The following is a 14,952-nucleotide window of genomic DNA, read 5'->3' as shown; positions in this document are numbered from 1 at the left end:
CGCCACTTTTAAAAACATGTCTGGCATGTCCCAAAACATTCTCCAGTGCCTACCAAATCTAAAGTGCAAGTTACCATTATCTTCTTATTTAGCCTAGTACAAAACAGGCAAATCCAGGAATGCAAGGTAGTATGAAGAAGGTCAAGGGCCGGTTGCAAAGTATTTAATTTTTGCCTTGTGGTATAATTACTTTCTAAACCAAATAGTATGGTTGGCTGGTGCAGATGATTCATTCATAATTACTTACTGTCTTCTCTGTACATACTTGCATTTCATGTCTCTCTCTTATTCCTTCCCTCCGCCTGCAAACAAAAACAACAAAAAAGCGAGATGAATGAGCAGAGGAACGTTTCAATAGGTCTTGCCCTCTGAGGCAGTTGTGGAGACTGAAGGTCCCTGCATCCCCACACTGCCTAAGTCTCTTCTCCTCAGGGTCTCCCCCACCCCAAGCAATCTGAGACTACGCCGGCACGCCTGTCTTTGCTCTCTCTGCTTCATACCACTACTAGTCCTGGGAGACCAGACGGGTGGGGAACTTGTCACAGGATGGGGGAGTGGGTGGGCACCCTGGCTTTTTTACCAGCCTGATTCCTCTCTTCCTCTTCTGCCACAGATTCTCCATGCTCACTAAACCCTGTTAGCTCTTCATCTTCCAACACCTCCTCCTCCAAGTCTTCTCTCTCTTCTCCCTGTGACCACTCATTGTTGTCCCGCCACTTCTCTCTGGGCTCTGAGCCTTCTTCCTTTGGGCCTTCTGGTGCCTCCTGCCATTCTTCTGCGCCCAGCCAGTAAGCATTTATAAATAGCAACCACATGATGCAGATAAATAATGTGACTTCTTCCAAAAGCAGGCTTCATATTGCCACACAATTTGCCCAGTCCACATTGTCATTGTGCACAGATATTACTAGTGTGGCTTAGAACTTGAACACCTAGCAGTGGTTCCCACACTCCAGTGATAATACATGAGTCAGCCCCAAATCGTTTCAACATTTCTGTCCTTCCTGCTTCCTCCCACCACCGGGCATGGTATCAAACTGTATATGTGGATCAGCTTGCCCTGAACAGCTGCATAGTTACAGTTCAGGTGAACATCAGCATTGTCTTGCCCTTGCACCTTGAGTATTCTATTATCTCCACCTCTCCTTCGTATTTCTCTGCTCATCATCAGCTGTGATGAATGGTCAACATCCCTGTTTCATTAGGCATCATCTCCTCAATAGGGTATTCTGTGTTCCCAGAGAGATGCTGCCCCTGAACAAGAGTTGCAAACTGTTTTGTTTGCCTTTTTGTTTAATTGCGTAGCTCCCGCAGGGGGATGACTTCTGGTGGTAAATGAGCAAACACGACACATAGCCCACTCCTCAGATTGATGTAGGACAAAAGAGCTTAATGTGCACATATTGTGCACCACTTAGCATGGACTACTCTGCTATTATAGCACATAACTTTAAAAGCTCTGTACAGGCAACAACCGTTTTGCGCGGGGGTTGTGTGTGTTCCTGACCCCCCCCCCCGTGTGTAAACCATGACAGCCCCACCCCCTTTTCAGTTATTTCCAGGTTATGGTGATGCGTGTGTGGACAGTCGTGCGTTCTTTGAACGTGTGCAAACAGGAGTTGCCTGTATACATATTCTCAGGCAATGGCTTACAAAACAGCACAATTTAAGACTGAATTAAAACAAACAACACTTTTTCCACCATGCACCCATCTATTCATGGTTTACGCCATGGCTGCTGGTCATGCTGGCTGGGGCAGTTGGGGATTGTGCTTGGCAACATCTGGAGGCTGCATGCTGTCTGCCCTTCACTTTCACAGATGGATTATGTCTGAGTGCAGTCCCATCCACTAGTCAGCTAATCTTGATTGGCTGATGTAAAGTATGCCCCTGAAAGCTGAGATAAAGCAGGTGGCACCTCACTTCTGGAGTGTCCTTCCCAGAGAGGCTCACCTTTAATGTTGTTTCAGTGTCAGACAATAATCTCTTGTCTATATTTCTAGGAACATGGGTTGATGTTCAGCAGTGTTTTACTCAGAGTAGACCTATTGAAATTAATAGGCCTGTCTTAAACATGTTCTTTAATTTTCATCTGTCTACTCTGAGTAAACATTGGTTGAATACCACCCTTGTTTTCCTCTGAGAATTTGTAATGTGTGATGCAGGGAAGACATGTTCCTTTATATCTAGTGTGTGTGCTAAATTGTTGGTTGTAATATTTATGGTGGTATCTCTGCCCAGTGGTGTAGCGTGGGGGGTGCAGGGGGGGCCGGCCGCACCGGGCGCAACATCGGGGGGGGGGGCGCGCTTGCCGCCTCCGGAGTCGCTGAAGAGCCTCGGGCGCAGGCTGTAGCAGAGCCCCATGTCTCGCGGAACCGACGAGCTGTACGCGCGTCCGGGCTGAAGGCGTCCAGCAGGCAGCGGCTCTCAGCGCGTCAGGGCCGTGGAGGGCGCGCCAGGCAGCCCCTCCTCACAGCCCCGCCGCCGCCGCTGCTGCAGCTGCTGGGCCATGTTGCATTTTCCTCGCCTCTCTGCCCTCCTCCTCCTCCGGGCAAGCGGCGTCGTTTGGGCGGCAGCGCCAGCGGCAACTCGCCTCAGATCACCTGACACGGACCCGCCGCCGCCGCCGTGGCTACTTTACCATAAATACCCCAGCCCAGGCAGCAGCAAGAAGAAGCTGGCAGCGATGGCAGGTTAGGGGTTAGGGGCGCAAATTACTTGCCTTGCCCCGGGTGCTGACAACCCACGCTACGCCGCTGTCTCTGCCTCACTTTATCTAGAGTATTGCTTGCTAAGTGGCTTATTGTGTGGTGAAATGTCCCTGGTCTGTATCATTTCAGATTATAGGAAGGCAATTGCATGATTAGACACATCCCCGTCCTTTAAAAATAAAAATAAAACCTCTGCATATAGAAAAATAGGTAACAGCGAAGAGAGTTCTAGCATAAGCTTCTCCCTTACATTCCAGTTTTATATATTTGTAGGGAGACTTTAACAGCGGAGCAGCCCAACTTGCCTCAGCCTCACTGGACTCAATAGGCCTTACTTCCATGCATGTGATGGCACTCAGAGAGAGAGAGAGAGAGAGAGAAAGAGAGAGAGAGAGAAAGAGAGAGAGAGAGAGAGAGAGAGAATCAGAAAAAGTCAATCCATGGAACACCCGATTGTCATTTGCTCTGACAATGGTAGAGAGTGGTAGAGAGAAGGTTTTCCCAGGAGAATGTGGTAGGACAAGTGTGGATGAGCCCTTAGTCCCAGGAGGTGAGCACAGAGAGTCAGTGCTAACCCAGTTTACATAATACTGAGCTAGATGGGCAGATAGTTAGACAATATTGTATAAAGCAGTTTCATGTGTACAAACAAGAAGTTTATTGTGTGTCTTCTTGCATGTCCATTTTGGAAATAAAAGTGGTCATTGGAAGTCTTTGCTTATGAGTGATGAGGGAGCACACACATGACTTTGTTTTTAACCCCCCACCCCCCCAAAACTGCACCATTAAGAGCCCTTCTAGATCAGGCTAAGGGTTTGTTTCATCTTGCATTTTGTGTGCCCAGCCAGCTGCCTTTGGGAGGCTCACAGCCTTTATCCCCAGTTTCTGGTACTGCACATTTTTACTGCCTTTAGTCATGGAGGTTCAATTTACTAATAGCTATGTTGATGGAGCTGTCCTCTGAGCATTTCTTTTATCTTTTGAAAAATAATATCCATTTGTTTCATTCAGTAGCTGCTTCATTTACAGTGATGGGAATAATGTCTCTTCATTGCTGTGTAAAGCGACATGAGCGCCGCACCTCATAGTGGCCTTTGACTGGACTTAACTGTCCAGGGATCCTTTACCTTTTAACCTTTTTTTTGTAAGATAGCAGTTTGTTCTCTGGCCGTGACAAATCCATTTCTGTGTGTGTTTACACAAGATTATGCTGGCAAGCAGAAACCCATTTGGGTAATGCGAGGATTTTTATTCCCTTGGATGCTTAATCCCATAAATTTCATATGGCCATGACCAGCACCGTCTTCCTCAGCAAGGCAATTATTGTGTGCTCTGTTGCTAAATCTCCCACTTCTTTTTCTGCAGAATAAGGGGAGGGGACATCTCTTGGTTTATGATTCCTGCCTTCCATGTGGGGGAGAGAAGACATCTCATTTCACCATTGACTAATGGTATTTGCCAGCTGCCTGGCACACTGTATCTGTAAAATGCTCAGCCACCATTAAGTAATTAATCACTGCAGCTAAATTGCATAGTAGTTTGTAAGTTCTCTGACTGAGCAGCAGTTGTTAACTGGCTTGTCTAGGAGGGATTCGTCAAAACAGGGTTAGACTCTGGTGATAATTCATGACTGTGATTCCTGCTGTTGTAGCGCCATATCCTTTTCATTTGTAACCTTTCTCTGCTAATTTAATCTACATTATGTGTAATGGAAGTCAGGTTTAAATTCACAGTGGCCTGGTTCACATAGTGCTAAGGGCTGGTGCAACCAAGCACACATGATGGTGCAGTTAGAAAATTGTGGCCGCTTTGCTTCTTCTCCCACTCTTGCTGCTGCCATCCTACTGGGAGCTAAGCCATGGTTTAGAACAGGCATAGGCAAACTTGCCCCTCCAGATGTTTTTTAGACTACAATTCCCATCACCCCTGACTACTGGTCCTGTTAGCTAGAGATGATGGGAGTTGTAGTCCCAAAACATCTGGAGGGCCGAGTTTGCCTATGCCTGGTTTAGAAGCCCAGACTCACAGGTTTCCAGCAAACTAGGAGCTGTAGCCATGAGTTGGTTCAGTGTTAAGAGCCAGCAATAGTACAAAGAGGGAAAACCAAATACATTTTCATGCCTTCCCATGGGGTTCTGGTTGGCTGCTGCGACAACAGAGTGCTGGATTAGCTGGGCCTTTGGCCTGATCCAGCGGGGTGCTTTTTATGCACTTTCTTGCTTTAACAAGGCTAAGAGTTCTTTTAATGATTTGTTTTGATTGTGCTGCTGCTTTAGGGGTGTCATTGTGAATCCTAGAGAATAAAAGACAAACATGTTGAGAATTTGATCGTCATGTTTCCTTGCAGAACGTAGATTCTTCTTTGCTTTTCTTGCAGGTCTGGATTGCATGAATATGTGCATTGAATTTGGAGGCAGGTTTCATTGTGAAGGCCAAACGACCCCTGTAATTTGTAAGGTTTCAAGAGCCAGTGTCCATAATGGGTCAGATTATTGTCAGCCCTCATTTCTACAGTGGATAGTTATTTGCAGCATTTACATGCTGCACTAGACAAGCTGAGTCTTATAACCTTTCTGAGTCTTACAAATTCAGCACAGTTGTGTATTTTTTCTTCTTTGAAATTTGCTTTTTACTGTTCTGACTGGTCTGTTGTTGAGAGGGGCAGTGTGCTATGCGGTGAACATGGTTCCATTCCCAGCTCCATTCATCCTTCTCTTTCAGTGCTGAGATTTCAGCGTGTCTGGGACATAAACTTCTCAGCTGGTCTTCAGCCACAAGGTTTAGAAAATGGTGTTTAAAAAAGCAAAATTGATATTCTTTGGAATCTGGAATCTGTGGTGTGTGTTGTGTATTCCCACAGAAATTCACATGGCTCGTTATGGATCCTCTGTGTAGTTTAATTGTGAGACTAGGCTTGAATATGAACCAGTTTAGGGTGCAGCTTTCACAGGACCAGTTTCTGTTAGTAAGATATACCAGAGTGTTTCAGCTCTGAATGCTCAAAGTGAATGCTCTTCATTTTGAAGAAACAAGCAGCCCTGTAAAAATGCATGTTTCTGCGTCAAGGAAAATTAGCTCTTCACACATAACAAGTGTGCATGCATACAATCTGTTTGTGCAAGGGGGATCCTGGATGATCTGGGATAACCCCTCACATGGAAGATCTCTGTATGTGCATGGTGCTCCTCCCCATGGCTGTTGAAAGTGTGCAGGGTGGCAGTGGGGATGACTGCTATGCAGCACAACCGCCCTTGTGTATTAGGAGTGCAGATAGGTGGTGGTGGCTGATAACTAGCAGTACAAAGCTGCCCATGGGACGTCGGCCAGTCCTAACACAGGGCAACAGACTAAATGAGTTGTGGCTTCTGATGCTATGCAAGCAAGTCCTACTTTTGTTCAGGGGTCTTTCACTCCCATGTAAGTGTAGATAAGGACTGCAGCCTAAATACTTCAGCCCAGCACCTGAAAACAGGCTGTTACGGTTTACATTTCTAGACCATTCATCTATGTGCAAACAATCCTCCCTCTCCACCACACTTGGAACTGGGCATGCCCAGAAATAGCAAGTTAATCATACAGCATATTTTGACAGAAATGTGACAGCTTGAGAAAGACATAATGAAGATGTGCTATTTGGAGAGCACTATGGGAAGGAGCCCAAACAGATTTTAAGAAGCAAGAAGCAGTTTCCACTCCTACACCCTCATTCCACATTTGCTAAACAGATTACGTTTCACAAAGGGAGTTTCATCACTCCAGCAGCAATTTCATTCTCAGATGGTAATCTTTACCCATTCTGAAACGATTCATCTAGCAACACCCCCACCCCCACCCCCACAGTGGTGTTTTCTCTGAACATAGGCTTTCTACAAATTCAACTGTAATTGATTTTTGAAATAATAGTTAATTGCAATTGTGTGTATGTTTTAATAAATCAGTTTTTGCCTGCTATGAAGTAGACAGATGTTATTCACACTTTTAAAAGGGTGGGAGTACAATCAGCTATGGAGACTGTTCTACATTAATCTCAGGCATTTATCCAGTAATTGGAATTGGGATAGAACAGTAATAGTAGTAAATGTAGTGGGTGGAGATGGAGTGAGTGAGACTAGAGTATCTCAAAGTTGATGAATTACGGTACATAGTCAAATGTTATCAGAAAATATTTTGAAAGTTTATCATTTTATTAATATTTTTAATGTGTTTATTTACTGCTTTTTGTCACGGTTGACATAAGAAATAAGCCACAACATTATAAATCACAGAATACCGTTAAAGTAATAGTAAAATATCAGCAACATAACTAATAAAACCACCAAGTCCTCAGAAACTAGTCTTGCCACCAAGAGTTGGGGTTGGGGAGGGAGGGACAAATTTCTATTAAACCAAAGCTTTCCAGGCTTTTCATATTAGTGATACACTTTTTAGACATGCATCATTTTGTGACATAGTAATTCAGTTTTACTAGCAAACCGGAGGTTTAACTAACCCCTTTCCTGCACCGTAAGGAGCACGGGGAGCGTTCACACAACATATCTATACACTGCAGCTGACACACTAATGTTTGGAAAGCTCAGCATTAAACACTGAACTCTGAACATGGCCATCCATGCTTCAAGAAGGACTGTATTCCAGAGCTGGGGCATCACCACCATACATGTTTTGTAGCTTAAATAAGCAGCCCTTGTTTGCATAGAATCCTAGCTATGCATCTACTTGCTATTTTAGATCACTGTTCCTTGCAACACAACTGTGTTCCTCTTGCATCTGTAGCCTCAAGAATGATGCTGATGGCTAATTGCTCCTGTACCAAGATAAAAGTTTTTGATAAGCAAAGGCTCGTGGATCAGTTGGGCAATAAGTTTTGGTGCCCCAAGCAGAAAATGCAAATAGTAAAAACCGAAATTATATTTCACAGCTTCAGATACAGCTCTGGAATTTTCAAACATGTTTGCCTGGTCCTAAGCCTTCTGCCTACTGTAATCACAAAGGTAAAGGCCATTTGTTTTTGTTCAGTAGCGTAGGCAGCTCAACCCAGAGCCAGCCTCCGGCATTTGCTGGGCCGGCCTGCCTGGAACTCTTGGAAATCCCTTTTGCCCGCCCTTCTGCTTCTCACCAAGAGTCTTCTAACATCCCCGGCTAGTTTGCACAGGCCGCATTATGGACTTCCTTTGTCTCTCCTCTGATCCTGTGACATTTTCTTGGATGACTTTATTGGCTTCGTTCCCCATTTCTCCTTTTCACCACCTCTTCCGGGCCTTTTGGCAATTATTTTTTATTGCTTTTCAAAAAATTTAACAAATTATCATCAAATTAATTCAAATTTAATACAAATTTAAAAGCTGACTTCCCACTCTGCTTCCTTGATGTTTCTCTTCCCTCACTTACTTGCTACTCAGTGTGACGACGTTGTTGTTTAGTCGTTTAGTCGTGTCCGACTCTTCGTGACCCCATGGACCAGAGCACGCCAGGCACTCCTGTCTTCCATTGCCTCCCGCAGCTTGGTCAAACTCATGTTCGTAGCTTCAAGAACACTGTCCACCCATCTCGTCCTCCGTCGTCCCCTTCTCCTTGTGCCCTCCATCTTTCCCAGCATCAGGGTCTTTTCCAGGAAGTCTTCTCTTCTCCTAAGGTGGCCAAAGTCTTGGAGCCTCAGCTTCAGGATCTGTCCTTCGAGTGAGCACTCAAGTGAGCACTATCAGAATGGATAGGTTTGATCTTCTTGCAGTCCATGGGTCTTTCAAGAGTCTCCTCCAGCACCATAACGTGACATACATTTCCTAATTCCATTTCAGTACTTGGAATATTTTAGCATTTTATCACTATTATTATTTATTTTTTCCCCTTCTTCATTTGCCATCGGCTGTACATATTTTAACTCCTGCTTAGACATTTATTTACAGTAACTATAACATATTCCCAAATGTCAAGCAGAGTTACTCTTTACTTTGTCAGCCCACAAAAATCATTACAATAGAACCTCGGAAGCCAAACGCCTTTGAATTCGAATGTTTCGGCACCTGAACGATCAAAAACCAAAAGTGCGGCTTCTGCGGCTTCTGATTGGCTGCAGGAGCGTCTTGTTTTTCAAACTGTTCTGGGTGTTGAACGGACTCCTGAAATGGATTAAATTCGAAAACCAGATTAAGAACTGTGTGGAAATGAATTACTAATCAAAGACATGGTTTGTGAAACATCGGGCAAGGAAAGAGCCTTTGGAATGACGCAGTCATAAAAAGAGACTTGTTTAATAAGCAGGCCTGGCTACTGGATTTATGATTGAGGGGGAGGAGACCATGGTAATTGGACCATGGTAACTGGCAGAACCCCCTAAGATTGAAGAGAGACTGTCAGACCTGTGAGGATTTAATGGGCAGACTTTAAGAAGGTTTTGTTCGGAAGTGTGGAAATGGCGTCCGTCTGTATGAATTATGGCTCTTGGAGGAACGGAAAATCCACACAAGATAAACAACGTCTGTTTTCAACCCGCTTGTGGAGACTGTCAGAGGTCACAAAGAAAGGAATATATGACAACAACAAGAAAATGAGGAAAATAATAAAGAGAAGATTGGATAGAACTGTAACATCAAAGCAGCAGCAAGAGAGATGTTTGGATCCCTTTCTGAGCTCGAAGCATGGGTACCCCCAACAAAAATTTAAAAAATTTGGCTTTGTAATTTGGAACTAATGTGATTTGATTGGTTTGTTAATAAAAATTATATTAAAAAAAATAAAATTCGAAAACCAGGGTATGACTGTAGTAATAATCAGTATTCCACAAATGCATCTTATTCCTCCTGCCATTTTATGTGCACAAAAGTCTGACTTGATGATGGTAAACAATACATCTTCAACCGCAGTATTGCATTCCTGCTCCCCACACACCAGCAACCCATAGGATCTCCAGATCCTCATTGTTACGCAGCAAAACAATCCTTGGTGATATCAGGTTCCCAGGCTTTGGTGTCTGGTGTCTGCTCTGTCCATGCTGACTCTATCCTTATACCAGGTGCGGGGAGTGAACATTATTCCCATGAAAATCGGAAGTGTTTGTTTTTTTTGGTGATTTCCCTAAAAAATAGCTTAAAAACTTCATGGGGTGGGGAGGGGACTTTTGTGTCTGGATTTTCACTTTTTTAAATATGGCAACCCTACATTATCCTAAATACATTCCTCTCCTCTGTACAAAGCCAACTCCATACAAGCCATCTTCTGTCCTTCACAGTTCCAGATTCATTCTTTTTTGCCAGGTATATTCAATTTTACAAAGTTACAACAGTCTGGGATTCAAACACTGCTTCCTTCACCTTCTCTTTCCAAATGCTTTGGCCAGTCATCTCTAAATCTAACTTTAACCCACAGTCTTTATTACATTTTTTGTTCAATGAATCTGGGGAGGATGAGGAATAATCCATCCCAAAAACATTATTTAAATAACCCTTTCCTCCCCGCCTAGCCAGGCAGATTTGCCCACCCAACACCCAACAATTCATTTGCCCACACTACAGGATCCATCAATTTTTAGCTAGCAAAGTTAACTTATATTTAAGGTCCACTCTTCTTGAATTCTTACAGTTATGTTCCTTGGAGAAGGGTAGTTACAGAGAACCCTTGCGAATAAAATGATATGTAGAAACAGTCTATCCTCTGCCTCTTCCACAGCCCCATTGTAGCAGAAATTAACTTCTTTCCAAACCTGCAATTTACAGTCAAATAGTCTCCAGCAGCTTTTGACGACATCAAGTTGGCTGGGTTCCCTTTTCACTTGTCCAAATTGTCCGAAATCAAAGGAGAGCTGTAGCAAACTTGGTTATTGACCGAGACATTCTCAAGAATGGAGTCATGGTGAAACTCAGCCCCCTGCTCCTCTTTTCTTCTAACTCCGTCTAAGACCAAAGCAGGTATTAACAGATGTCTGTGGGTTCACTTTGGCCCCCGACTTAATTGGAGAGATTATGTGGAATGCTCACCCCCACTGTCCCCAAATATCTCCACCAGAGCCCCCCAGACTCTGGAGAGCTCAAGGGAGCGACTTTCCATGCTTGCTACTGGAACCGGAAGTCCTCTTCCAAGTCTTTGGGGTTAACCAGAGCCCTCTCCTTGCTTCCACCATGTTCATTTGTTCCACCAGGCTTGCTTTCCAGAGTGTTGAGCTTGTTGCCCATTTGGGTAGAAGTAGAACTGCAGATTTATGATCCCCCTTCTTTCCCCTCTGAGCATCAAACCCTTTGAAAAACAAATGTTCCCTAGGAGCCAGTCTCCTTCTGGATATTGTTAGGCCAGATCAGGAAAGGGCAATATTTGTGAGTGTATAGATACTAGACAAGCCTTTGAGGATACATGAAGCAAGAAAAACACTTATTGAAGCAAACGTTGATCCAACGTAATCACAGAAAGACAAATAGGCTTCTTCTAGCTAGCATCTCTTTTAGAGTATTTCTATGTGATATTTTTAATGCTGGGACTTAAACCCCAAAATGACAGAAGACCAATGGAAGTGCCCGAGGCACAGCAGAAATGTTGTCTGTATCCACAGCAACAGTGCTGAAGGTTTCTCATTCAAACCCAACTTCAGACTGATGTTTCTTGACTTGGTGAGATCTGAGAGACTCACAGCAAGGTGGAATGGCTTCAGGCCAGCAAACTTGTGTGTGACCTTTTATTTCACAGAACATTTACAGATTCCAAAGGACCATGTGTGAATGCACAGTGACAGCAGCAATGCACATGCATGCAGAAACAGCAGGAGTTCCGGCAAAGGCTACAAGTGTGAAGTAACTAATATTATCTCTGCATTGTATGAACGAGTATATCCTAATACATTATGGCAGTTAAATTCTGCTTTTGGAATATTCTGGTCACTACCAGCAATAATTATACATTTAAACACATGACATCTTTAACCCCCCAATCTGCAACATAGGATCCATTATTAATATGTTTCTTTAGACTCTGTCCCTGTCTTCCCATTTCTGTTTATATGTATTGTCTTTCTCTCACTTCTTCTGTATCCAAACTGTGGCTTGTGGAGCCTGTCTCTGTCTTCTCCTCATTAATATTTGGAGGTAACTGTGCTGAGCTCTTCAATGTGTGCATCATTGTGTTTGCTAACTAGGTCCTGTCTGCAATTTTGCAACTGGAGATAGAAGTGGGTTTGCAAACTGTTTTTACGTTTTGCTTGGATTGCAAAACATGGCACCTCTTATTTTGGTAAGCTCCAAAAAAAGAAAAGGGAGACAGCCTTTCAGGCTCTTGATGTCAGCCCCTTTTATTCAAAGCAACGGTTACCTGGCAAATGTCTGTGTCATTGTGTTTGTGGTAGGCATGAGTCTCTGTCTGGGTCTCTGTTGAGATAAGGGCAGTCCACTCTTGACTAATTGTTGGGGAGAAAAGTCAGTATTTCGGATGTAGTGTGCAACAATGTAGGTCATTTAATTTTATTTAAGCAGCTTTTTATTTAGCTGGCATCAAAAATGACATTTTTGAAGCTTTTGCATATCAGCATAAATGTCAGAATGCCATTGAATATCTGCTCAGCACTCCATTTCAGTAGAAACTGATCCTCTAGGTTTATAGGGAGGAGGAGGCTAAACTGATTTTAGCTTGAATTATTTTTGTTAGCATTTTAATGAATGCCGTCTTTAACATTCTGGTTTTACAAGAAGTGCCCCCACCTCCCCACTGGGTGCCTTTACCCATCTTTGAGTCCACCCAATGGTCTTCAAAAAGTAAAGTTAAAGTAGGGTGGTAGGGCACAAAGACAAATGTGAAGAATGCTAAGCTATGTTCTTTCATCAAAAGCTGCTTAAGATTATCTCATTAGAGAAGGCTAATTTTGCCTTTAAGCCAAATAATGTAGTGATATTTCATTAAAATGCACCATGAAAACAGTGGATGTGCTTGACTTTTGAAACCGTAGCAAGAAAATTTGCTGATTAGGACTGCAGAAAAGGCATTATTAAAGAAACAGTTCTCCGTTTATAAATAAACTTTTCATAAGGTTCAGTAGACTGACACGTAACATTCCTTTGGGTTACAACAGTGGTTCTCAAAAGGTGTGGCATGCCATGCTGTGTGGCAGGAGAGGATGGCAAGCGTGGTGGCTAGATGCAAGGACAAGGAAAGAAACATTTAAACAGTTCAGAGTGTATAGTATAGTATAGTATAGCATAGCATAGTATCAAAATATTTTTTTATATTTGCAGAATATGGATAGAAATCTTTTCAAAAGAGAGGAAATAGCATCAAATGATACCGAGGACAATTCTAGTTGTTGTTTATAATTATATTTTGGGAATGTTCCATATTCATAGCTGCATTGTTTTCTACTTTTTGGATGTCCCATGATCATATTATAAAGTAGTTGTGTTCTGTGTTATAAATCAATCACTGCTAGGAGTTGTTATTCCACCCCCACCCCCCATCCCAGTGTATTTCTTGTCACTGCCTTCAGTGGTTCTGATTTAAAAGAGAGGAAGAGCTGTGTATCATCCACATACTGGTGAACACCCAGCCCAACCCCCCTGATGATCTCTCCCAGCGGCTTCATATAGATGTTAAAAAGCATGGGGGAGAGGACGGAGCCCTGGGCACCCCCAAGTGAGAGCCTAGGGGTCTGAACACTCACCCCCCACACCACTTTCTGCCCTTTATCTGCAAAAAACCTTTGCAAAATCATTGCAGGAAATCCTGGGGTCCTTACCAGGCTCCAATGGTGAAGGTGGTTTTGTTAAATTGCAAACCACCTGAAAGAGTCTCCTGCTGCTGTTTTCTGCAGATGCAATAGAGGCGGTGAAGAAGGTCCTATTCGCCATCGCTATCACCACTTGGTAGGCTCAACGTTGAGCTCTAACCTGTGTCTGGTCCAGTTCAGAATGAGTTTTCCGCCGCTGGTGGAATCAGTCTCAGCAGTTGAGAAACTCATTGCAATAGATGACAACTAATGAGGCCCACATCCCTCTCAGTACACCATGCAGACACTTACATTGCCTGAGTTCTCTGGTGCCCTGGTAGTGTGCAAATGTGATGACTGATGTTTTTGCACAGAAGTCTTTATGGTACGCAGAATGTGTTGAGTTTTTCAACTTCCATATTCCAAGAAATGAGGCGTGCTAATAAAAAGTTGTAATATGACTTGGGAATTCAAAATATATTTTGATTAAATTAATATTTAGATTACTTGGTAAGTAAAATGTGTGTAAAATTGCACAGAAATCATTAAAAGTGAGTGCCAAGTACTTGTAGTTGCTTTATATTGATATTTATTATTATTATTATTATTATTATTATTAAGCATTAACTGTCATTGTCAGAAGGACAAAATAAAAAAATTCCTTCCAGTAGCACCTTAAAGACCAACTAAGTTAGTTCTAGGTATGAGCTTTCGTGTGCATGCACACTTCTTCAGATACTTCTTCAGATTGTCAGAAGGAAATATTGAAATTGTGTGGTTTTCTGAAAGCAGTTTATGTGCTTCTTAATCAAATATAGACTTACCCAGCTAAATGTTGTCCAGTCACAAAAATAACTGCAGATTTTGATTCTTCACAGCCAACACCATATTTTTAAGACTCCTCACTGAAGAAATTTGTGAAAATTAAGTTTTACCCCCTAAAATGACACGCTCTATAATGCAGCAGGTATCTGAAGCTGCTCCTCTTTCTCCCTGCTGTTCTGTCTCTCACAGCTTCTGTGTCCTGTGCATCCTGCAAATGAGGGACCTCAGGCCACAATAAATTCTTGCCCTCATTCCCAAGTCACACTTAACCTTTTGCCCTGCTCTTTCCAGGCACAGGTCCACACTTAAAGCTCTGTGTCCGAGTGCTGGGTTTTGTTTTTGTTTTGTCCTGGAGCTTTCTCCTTGAAAACCCTCACTTTAGCCCTCAGGTGGAACAAACATCAAGTCAGGTTATCCGTGGATTGCCACTTGCTCAGATTGAGCTTTAAAGAGCAGGTTTTCGTGGGGAAAGCTCCATTGCAAAATAGGCTGCTCGGACTTGGCGTTTTAAAGCACATACTGTGCCTGGAAAGAGCAAAGGAAAGGGAAGTGTGAATAAGCTCTGAATGTATAAACCACGGATAAGAGACCCGAGTGCCCTCTATGTGCTGCTGGACTCAAACTCCCACCATCCCTGAGCACTGGACATGCTGGTTGTGACTGAGGAGGGGTGTAATTCCAACAACATCTAGAGGCTATATTTAGTCATTACTAAATTTTGCTTCTGACTTCTGGTCTGAGCTG

The 14,952-nt window shown here is 43.2% G+C and overlaps 1 protein-coding gene and 1 long non-coding RNA gene across 2 annotated transcripts in view; one reads left to right on the top strand and one right to left on the bottom strand.

Moving 5' to 3' along the window:
- The window catches only part of LOC309351515, a 103,024-nt gene extending 94,728 nt beyond the window's left edge, over positions 1-8,296 (bottom strand). Inside the window, exon 1 of the long non-coding RNA XR_014160883.1 lies at positions 8,120-8,296. This is a non-coding gene — a long non-coding RNA (uncharacterized lncRNA). The remainder of the gene's footprint in view (positions 1-8,119) is intronic.
- Positions 1-14,952, top strand: part of PPFIBP1 (PPFIA binding protein 1) — a 114,977-nt gene that overhangs the window by 31,020 nt on the left and 69,005 nt on the right. The gene's annotated exons all lie outside the window — the stretch shown is intronic.

The sequence above is a fragment of the Podarcis erhardii genome, assembly GCF_964252035.2.
Source record: "Podarcis erhardii genome assembly, chromosome: 10".
NCBI classification, from domain to species: Eukaryota; Metazoa; Chordata; class Lepidosauria; order Squamata; family Lacertidae; genus Podarcis; species Podarcis erhardii.
This window is presented reverse-complemented; position numbering and strand designations above follow the sequence as displayed.